Source organism: Neovison vison, chromosome 8 (genome assembly GCF_020171115.1).
Source record: "Neovison vison isolate M4711 chromosome 8, ASM_NN_V1, whole genome shotgun sequence".
Lineage (NCBI taxonomy): Eukaryota > Metazoa > Chordata > Mammalia > Carnivora > Mustelidae > Neogale > Neogale vison.
Genome location: NC_058098.1, coordinates 92,795,210 through 92,803,713, shown reverse-complemented (window position 1 = coordinate 92,803,713; position 8,504 = coordinate 92,795,210). Strand labels below are relative to the sequence as shown.

Sequence of the window (8,504 nt, the reverse complement as noted above, 5' to 3'; positions counted from 1 at the left end):
CTGAAACACACTCTGTGCTGAGTGTGAAGCCTGACACAGATCTTGATCTCAACACTGTGAAATCACAGCCTGAGCTGCAACCAAGAGTTGGATGTTTAACTGACTAAACCACACAGGTACCCTGGTAATGTCCATTTTAAAAATTTTAGCCATTCAACAGGAGTGTAGTGGTATCACATGTGGTTTTAATTTACATTTTCCTAATGCCTAATGATATTGAGCTTCTTCTCATGGGTTTATTTGCCACCCATATATTTTCTTTGGCTAAGTGTCTAAACAATTTTAAAGTACATTTTAAAGTTGGGTTAATTGTTTTCCTTTTGTTAAGTTGTAAGAACTCTTTACAATTTTTCTGGACAAAAATTCTTTATCATATATATGTTTTGTAAATATTTTCTCTCAACCTGTGTCTTGTCTTGCCTTTTAATTTTTTTAAATATCTTTTGAAGAGCAGAATTTTTTAATTTGATGAGGTCCAATATTTATTATTTCTTCCCTTGTAGATTGTATTTTTTAACTCAGAGTTTCACAATTTTGTCCAACTCAGAGTCACAAAGATTTTCCCCAGAATTTTTTTCTAGAAGTTTTATAGTTCTAGGATTTACATTTAGATCTATGATACATTTGAGTTAAATGTTACATGGAGGGAGAGATGAAGTTAGTGTGTGGTTTTTTTTTAATGTAGATGTTTAAGTTTTTGTTGCAAGATTATTCTTTTTCTAATGAATTTCTTTTGGTCCTTTGTCAAAAATCAATTAACAATATACATGAGGGTCTATTTTTGGACTTTATTCTGTTCTATTAATCTATGTATCTTTTTACCAATACCACCATCTTGATTATTATAGTTTTATATTGCCTTGAAATCAGATAGTATAAATCTTTCAACTTTCTTTTCCAAAATTATTTTGACTATTCCAGTTCCTTTGCTTTTTCATATACAGCTTAGGGGTAGTTGGTCAATTTCTATCAAAATTATCACTGTGGGGGGCACCTGGGTGGCTTAGTTGGTTAAGCAGCCGCCTTTGGCTCAGGTCATGATTCCAGGGTCCTGGGATGGAGCCCCACATCAGGTCCTCTGCTCAGCAGAGAGCCTGCTTCTCTCTCCCTCTGCCTGCCACTCTGCTTACTTGTGCTCTCTTTCTCGCTGCTAAATAAATAAATAAATAATACATAAATTTAAAAAAATCTTTAAAAAAATCTCACTGGGCTTATTGGACTTTCATTGAAAGCATAAACTAATACAGGGAATATTTTAAGGTTTTGGCAGTTTGACTAATGTTTAGATTTTACTTGTTTCTTTTTATATTTGTTTCTTCTCTGAGTTTCTTGGATCTGTGGTTTGTTATCCTTCAGTAATTTTGGAAAACTTATCAGCTTTTATCTCTTCAAATATTTCATCTTCCAAGTTTTTTCTCTCTTCTTCTGGGACTCCAATTTTATATTGTCCTACAGCTTTTGGGTCTTCTGTATTTTTAATCTTTTTTCTCTTTGTGCTTTAGTTTAAAAAATGTCTATTAAGCTACCTTTAAATACAGTAATTCTTTTCTCTTCTGCATCTAATCTATGGATAAACCTGCCAAAAGAATTTTTCTCTATCTCTGATATCACATCCCCCACCTGTATTTCTATTTGACTTTCCAATAGTTTTAACTTCAATGTTGAAGTTCCCCACCTGTGTAAGCCTGTTGTCCACTTTTCCCATTAGATCCTTTAAAATATCAGTCGCAATTATTTCAAGGTTCTTATTTGAGCATTTCAATATCTGGTTCATTTCTGGGTCTAGTTCTATTGATTGCCTTATCTCTTGATTTTTTTTTTTTTTGCTTTTTTCTTGTAATTTTTTGTTGAATGTTGAACATGTTATTAGAAAAATAGCAGAGACTGAGGTAAATAGTACTTTTGCCTGGAGATGGGCATGATTCTTTTTCTGTGAGACCATTCATCTGTGTGGGTGTGTGGGTGTGGTTGTTGAGTTTCTCTTGTTGATGTTTAAAATGGGTTTGAGTATTGTTGTTGTCATAGCTATTTTCACATGTCTTGCAAATTCCTCCAGCAGTGGGCTACTACTATCCACCCACTACTTACTATTCTTTCTTCTGTGCTCTGCTAAAGTGAAATAGTTTGTGTAATCCACCTCTCCTTAAATGGGCTATTCACTCTGAAATCTAGTTCATCTGGTACCTTTGTGACAACAGCTCTCTGATAGGTTTAAGAAACTCATAACTTTATAGATCATCTGGCTTTAAAAAACAAAACAAAACAAAACATGGTTATGTGGGGAAGCAATGTTGCCTTGTGACTTACTACATCTTAAGAGAAAGTAGAATATTCTTGCCTTTTCACCCCTGTCTAGAAGATCATAGGTTTTTCTCCTTTGATCTAAAGATGTAGTGAATTATTTTAATGGTTTTCTATTAAATTGTGTTTATATTATTTTGATAATGCCCATTGCATCAGGTTGTATTATTCTTTTATTGTAGAGCTATTTTGATTTTCTTTTTTTTTAATTTTCTTTTTTTTTCAATTTATTTATTTTCAGAAAAACATTATTCATTATTTTTTCACCACACCCAGTGCTCCATGCAAGCCGTGCCCTCTATAATACCCACCACCTGGTACCCCAACATCCCACCACCCCGCCACTTCAAACCCCTCAGATTGTTTTTCAGAGTCCATAGTCTCTCATGGTTCACCTCCCCTTCCAATTTACCCAAATTCCCTACTCCTCTCCTATTTTGATTTTCTAGCATTGATAGGCCATTTTGTTTCCTTACTAGATTTCTCATGTTTTGGTGTCATGATTAATCTAGGTTTATAAAATCAACTGGATCTTTTATATCTTTCTATTCTCTGTAAATGTTTATGTATCATGGAAATCCTCAATTTCATGAACATTTAAGTGATAAAACAGTCATTGCACCATTTTCTGAAGTAGTTCTGTATCAACCTCTTCAATTTCTTCCCTAATTATTGGTCTTTGAAGGCATTCTGTTTCTTGGATCCCTTATGTTCATTGGTATTTTCCAAGAAAATCATTTATTCTATTGAGTTCCTTAAAGTTTAGACTTGACTGGATTTGTAACCCTTGGTATAGGATGAGAAAGAAGGCCTTAGGTAGAGCCTCTGGGAGCACCAATATTCAAGAGCAGAGGAGGAAGAAATATTACATAAGAGTGTTGAGAAGGAGAATCCTGAGAAATGTGGAAAACTAGGAGTTTGTGAGAGAGAACCACAGGAAAAGAGATTTTTCAAGATTGAAAGTAATCAAGCTGGGCCCATATTTCTTTGTCACATTAGGTAACTGAAGAAACTAGAAATTTATCCAGAATTTTGAAGAAAAAAAAAGATTCAAGAATTCTCTTTGTAAGGTAAGTTTCCATTGTCTACTAAGACAATAGAAAACATTTTTATTTAGATACCTCATCAGGAAAAATACACATACTGATCTTCTGTGGAAAAAAAAACACAAAACCTTAAGAATACAATCCAATTAACAAGTAGATAAAGTAAGAAAGTTCACAAATGGGAGAGTCATGTTATGAAAGAAACTGGTAACAGTAAAGTAATATGGACACAGAACTAAATCTAAACTATTGCAATTATTGTTGTGAAGCTGATTACTTTCTTAGAAACATTTAAAAATATAATAATAATAATGATAAAACTAGAGTAAAAATGTCAAAGCATTATGGAAAAAATTGAGAGGAGGAATTTAGAAGAAGTATGCTGTAAACATATACTGGTTCTGTATCATTCACAGGGATGTCCTATGAATATTCTTTTAAAAGACACATTTTATTGAGGTATCATTTACAATAAAAATGCACATATTTTAAGCATATGGGCCAATGAGTTTTGACAAATATATACAACCTCATAACCACCACTACAGTCAAGAAACAGAGCCTCTTAGTTGCCTTAGAAGTTTCACTCTTGCCCCTACTCAGTTAATCTCTGTCCTCCACCCCTGCCCCTGACCCCAGAAAACCTTTAATTTGTTTTCTATTTCTCTAGATTAGTTTTTCTAGAGTTTAACATAAACAGAGTCATGTAATATGTACTCTTTTGGATAAATGGGTTTTTGGAGCAGGGAGATGGAATAGGAGCTTGCTCTGTCCACCCTACCATCAACCTGGTATTGCAGTACCTCTAGGAATGATGCACCGCCCCCCACCTTATTAAAAAAATAAATAAATAAAAATAAAAGTAAAGGTGAAAAAATAATAAAGAAAACATTTGATACATGAGGAAAAACACTTGACATAATACAACTGCCTATGTATTCTTTTGTATCTGGCTTCTTTTCTCCAGTGTAGTATAATTAGCCTTAAAATCAATAGAGAATTTATCAGATATTAAATGATAAGAACAGATGCTGCACTTGGTCCCTGCCAAAAGACTGAGAAGCGATCACCTTTGTTTTTTTTTTAATTAATTTATTTATTTTCAGAAAAACAGTATTCATTATTTTTGCACCACACCCAGTGCTGCATGCAATCCGTGCCCTCTCTAATACCCACCACCTGGTACCCCAACCTCCCACCACCCCGCCACTTCAAACCCCTCAGATTGTTTTTCAGAGTCCATAGTCTCTCATGATTCACCTCCCCTTCCAATTTCCCCCAACTCCCTTCTCCTCTCTAACACCCCTTGTCCTCCGTGATATTTGTTATGTTCCACAAATAAGTGAAACCATATGATAATTGACTCTCTCTGCTTGACTTATTTCACTCAGCATAATCTCTTCCAGTCCCGTCCATGTTGCTACAAAAGTTGGGTATTCATCCTTTCTGATAGAGGCATAATAATCCATAGTGTATATGGACCACATCTTCCTTATCCATTAGTCCATTGAAGGGCATCTTGGTTCTTTCCACAGTTTGGCGACCATGGCCATTGCTGCTATAAACATTGGGGTACATATGGCCCTTCTTTTCACGACATCTGTATCTTTGGAGTAAATACCCAGGAGTGCAATGGCAGGGTCATAGGGAAGTTCTATTTTTAATTTCTTGAGGAATCTCCACACTGTTCTACAAAGAGGCTGCACCAACTTGCATTCTCACCAACAGTGTAAGAGGGTTCCCCTTTCTCCACATCCTCTCCAACACATGTTGTTTCCTGTTTTGTTAATTTTGGCCATTCTAACTGGTGTAAGGTGATATCTCAATGTGGTTTTAATTTGAATCTCCCTGAGGGCTAATGATGAACATTTTTTCATGTGTCTGATAGCCATTTGTATGTCTTGATGGGAGAAGTGTCTGTTCATATCTTCAAAGTATAGGGATAGAGAGAACATTCCTGAACCTCATCAAATCTATCTATGAAAGACCCACAGCAAATATCATCCTCAATGGGAAAAAGCTTGCAGCCTTCCCATTGAGATCAGGAACAAGACAAGGATGCCCACTTTCACCACTCTTGTTCAACATAGTATTAGAAGTCCTAGCAACAGCAATCAGACAACAAAGAGAAATAAAAGGTATCCAAATTGGTAATGAAGAAGTCAAACTCTCTCTCTTCGCGGATGACATGATTCTTTATATGGAAAACCCAAAAGACTCCACCCCCAAACTACTAGAACTCATACAGCAATTCAGCAACGTGGAAGGATACAAAGTCAATGTACAGAAATCAGTGGCTTTCTTATACACTAACAATGAAAATACAGAAAGGGAAGTTAGAGACTCAATTCCATTTACTATAGCACCAAGAACCATAAGATACCTGGGAATAAACCTAACCAAAGAGGTAAAGGATCTGTACTCGAGGAACTACAGAACACTCATGAAAGAAAGTGAAGAAGACACAAAAAGATGGAAGACCATTCCATGCTCTTGGATCGGAAGAATAAACATTGTTAAAATGTCTATACTGCCTAGAGCAATATATACTTTTAATGCCATTCCGATCAAAATTCCACCGGTATTCTTTAAAGAGCTGGAGCAAATAATCCTAAAATTTGTATGGAATCAGAAGAGATCCTGAATCGCTAAGGAAATGTTGAAAGACAAAAATAAAGCTGGGGGCATCACGTTACCTGATTTCAAGCTTTATTACAAAGCTGTGATCACCAAGACAGCATGGTACTGGCATAAAAACAGACACATAGACCAGTGGAACAGAGTAGAGAGCCCAGATATGGACCCTCAACTCTATGGTCAATTAATCTTCGACAAAACAGGAAAAAATATACAGTGGAAAAAAGACAGTCTCTTCAATAAATGGTGCTGGGGAAACTGGACAGCTATATGTAGAAGAATGAAACTCGACTATTCTCTTATGCTTACTGATTTTCTGTCTACTTATTCTGTTTTTTTAATTGAAGAATAATTGGGTATAATTGGGGAGTATAATTGTATGTACTTAAAATGTATAATGTGATGATTTGATATACATATTCATTGTGAAATGATTAACCCAGATCAAGATAATTTACAAAGCCATCAACTCACAGACTTAACTATTTATATATGTGGTAAGAATGCATAAGATCTACTCTCAGCAACTTTCAAGTATGCAATATCATATTATTAATTATAGTCACCATGCTGCATATTAAATCCTCAGAACTGCCCTTCTTATAACTGAAAAGTCATACCATTTGACCAACATCATCCTATTTTCCCCTCCCCCAGCCCCTAGAAACTACTATTCTCTTCTATTCCTATAAAATTGTCTTTTTTTTTTTACATCTAATATAAGTGATACCATACAGTAGGTGTCTTTTTCTATCTGACTTTACTTCACATGATGGCTTTAGGTTCATGCATCTTGTCACAAAAAGCAGGATTTCTCTTTTTTTTTTTAGTTGCCAAACAATATTCCATCATGTGAGATATATACATACATATATATGTGTGTGTGTATATACACACACACACACATTATGTAGAACCACATACACTATATATGTTATATACATGTTATATTTATAACATTTTCATTATCCATTCATCTGTTAAAGGACACTTTGATTGTTTCCATAGCTTAGCTATTGTGAATAATGCTGCAATGAACATGGGTATGCAAATATCTTTTTGAGACAACAATACCAATTCTTTCAGAAAATACCCAGAAATGGGATTGCTGGATTCTACGGTAGTTCTATTTTTAATTTTTTGAGGAATCATCATACCATTTTCCACTATGGCTGTACGTATTTACATTCTTACCAACAGTGTATAAGGATTCCCTTTTCTTCACATGTTCATTAATATTTGTTATCTATTGTCTTTTTTGTAACAGTCATGCCAACCCATATGAGGTGACATCTTATTGGGGTTTTGATTTGCATTTCCCTGATGATTAGTGCCACTGAGCACCTTTTCACATATCATCTTTCTATTTATTTTCTATTTGTCCCATTTATTCATTTTTTTCTCCTTTGAACTATTTTTTATTCTGTTTTGCCTCCACTATTGTTTTATTCGCTCCTTTGTTTTATTTTTAAAGATTGTTCTAATGTTTCTTATATGTATCTTTAAATAGTCTCAGTCTACCTTCAAATGGCCTTGTACTGCTTTATGGATGATGTATGATACATATACATACATACATGTATGTATTTATGTCTTAATTTTTCTTTAAATTATTGAACATATTCATAATAGCTATTTAAGTAGCAAATATTTAAGTATTAAGGTGATATTTCCTTCATCTATACCGTCTATATCTCTTTCTGTTGAATTTTTTTTGTCCTGATTATGGGTCACATATTTCTGTTTCTAGTCATCTCTAGAAATTTTAGATTAGAGATTGTAAATTGTAAGTAATACATTCTTGAAATTCAAGGTTTTGTTATCTTTTTTCCAAGAGCATTGGGCTTTGTTGTGGTAGGCAGCAAAGGTACCAGTGATTTAGTTAGATCCTTTCAAGGCATTTTTAAAAGCATTTCTCTGGTGGGCTTTGAATCAGTGATTTAGTCCTACTGTTAGTTAATGTATGATTCTTCTTTGGATCTCTACTGAATGTACTACATGGTCAATAAGGTCTCTTCCAGCCCCATTTGAGATCTTAGAGTTATTCACCTCTGACTCACTGATTATTCTTTTCCACTCTCATGGAGCTTTGTTCTACACACAGCCATTTTGGTATTAATCGAAGATTCCTAAAAGGATTCCTATGCATATTTCTCAAGTTCTTTTTCTAAATAGTTTGCTCCACCTGGGAATTCTTCCCATCAATACATTAACTGTCTCAGAATCCCTGCACTCCAATCTCCGTTTCCTCAGCTCTGTGAGATTGCCGTACAGAGCTTGGGATTCTCTCTCTGTTCTGTGTCCAGAAGGTGCCTCCAGGCAGAGAGCCAAAGCAATCCTTCATTTGTCTGTTTGTTTATATTTCCTGAGCTACCTATTCCAGATATTGCAGTATCTGGAAACAGTTATTTCATGTATTTATCTAATTTCTAGTTGTTTAAATTGGAAAAGTAAGCCCATCCCCATTAATCCATTAATCCATTATAACTGGAATTAGAAGGGTAAGTACTCTTGTACTTC

The 8,504-nt window shown here is 34.7% G+C and overlaps 1 pseudogene; it reads right to left on the bottom strand.

Annotated features, from left to right (window-relative positions):
• Window positions 1-4,313: 4,313 nt before the first annotated feature.
• Window positions 4,314-4,414, bottom strand: LOC122916566 (annotated as a pseudogene).
• Window positions 4,415-8,504: the final 4,090 nt, after the last annotated feature.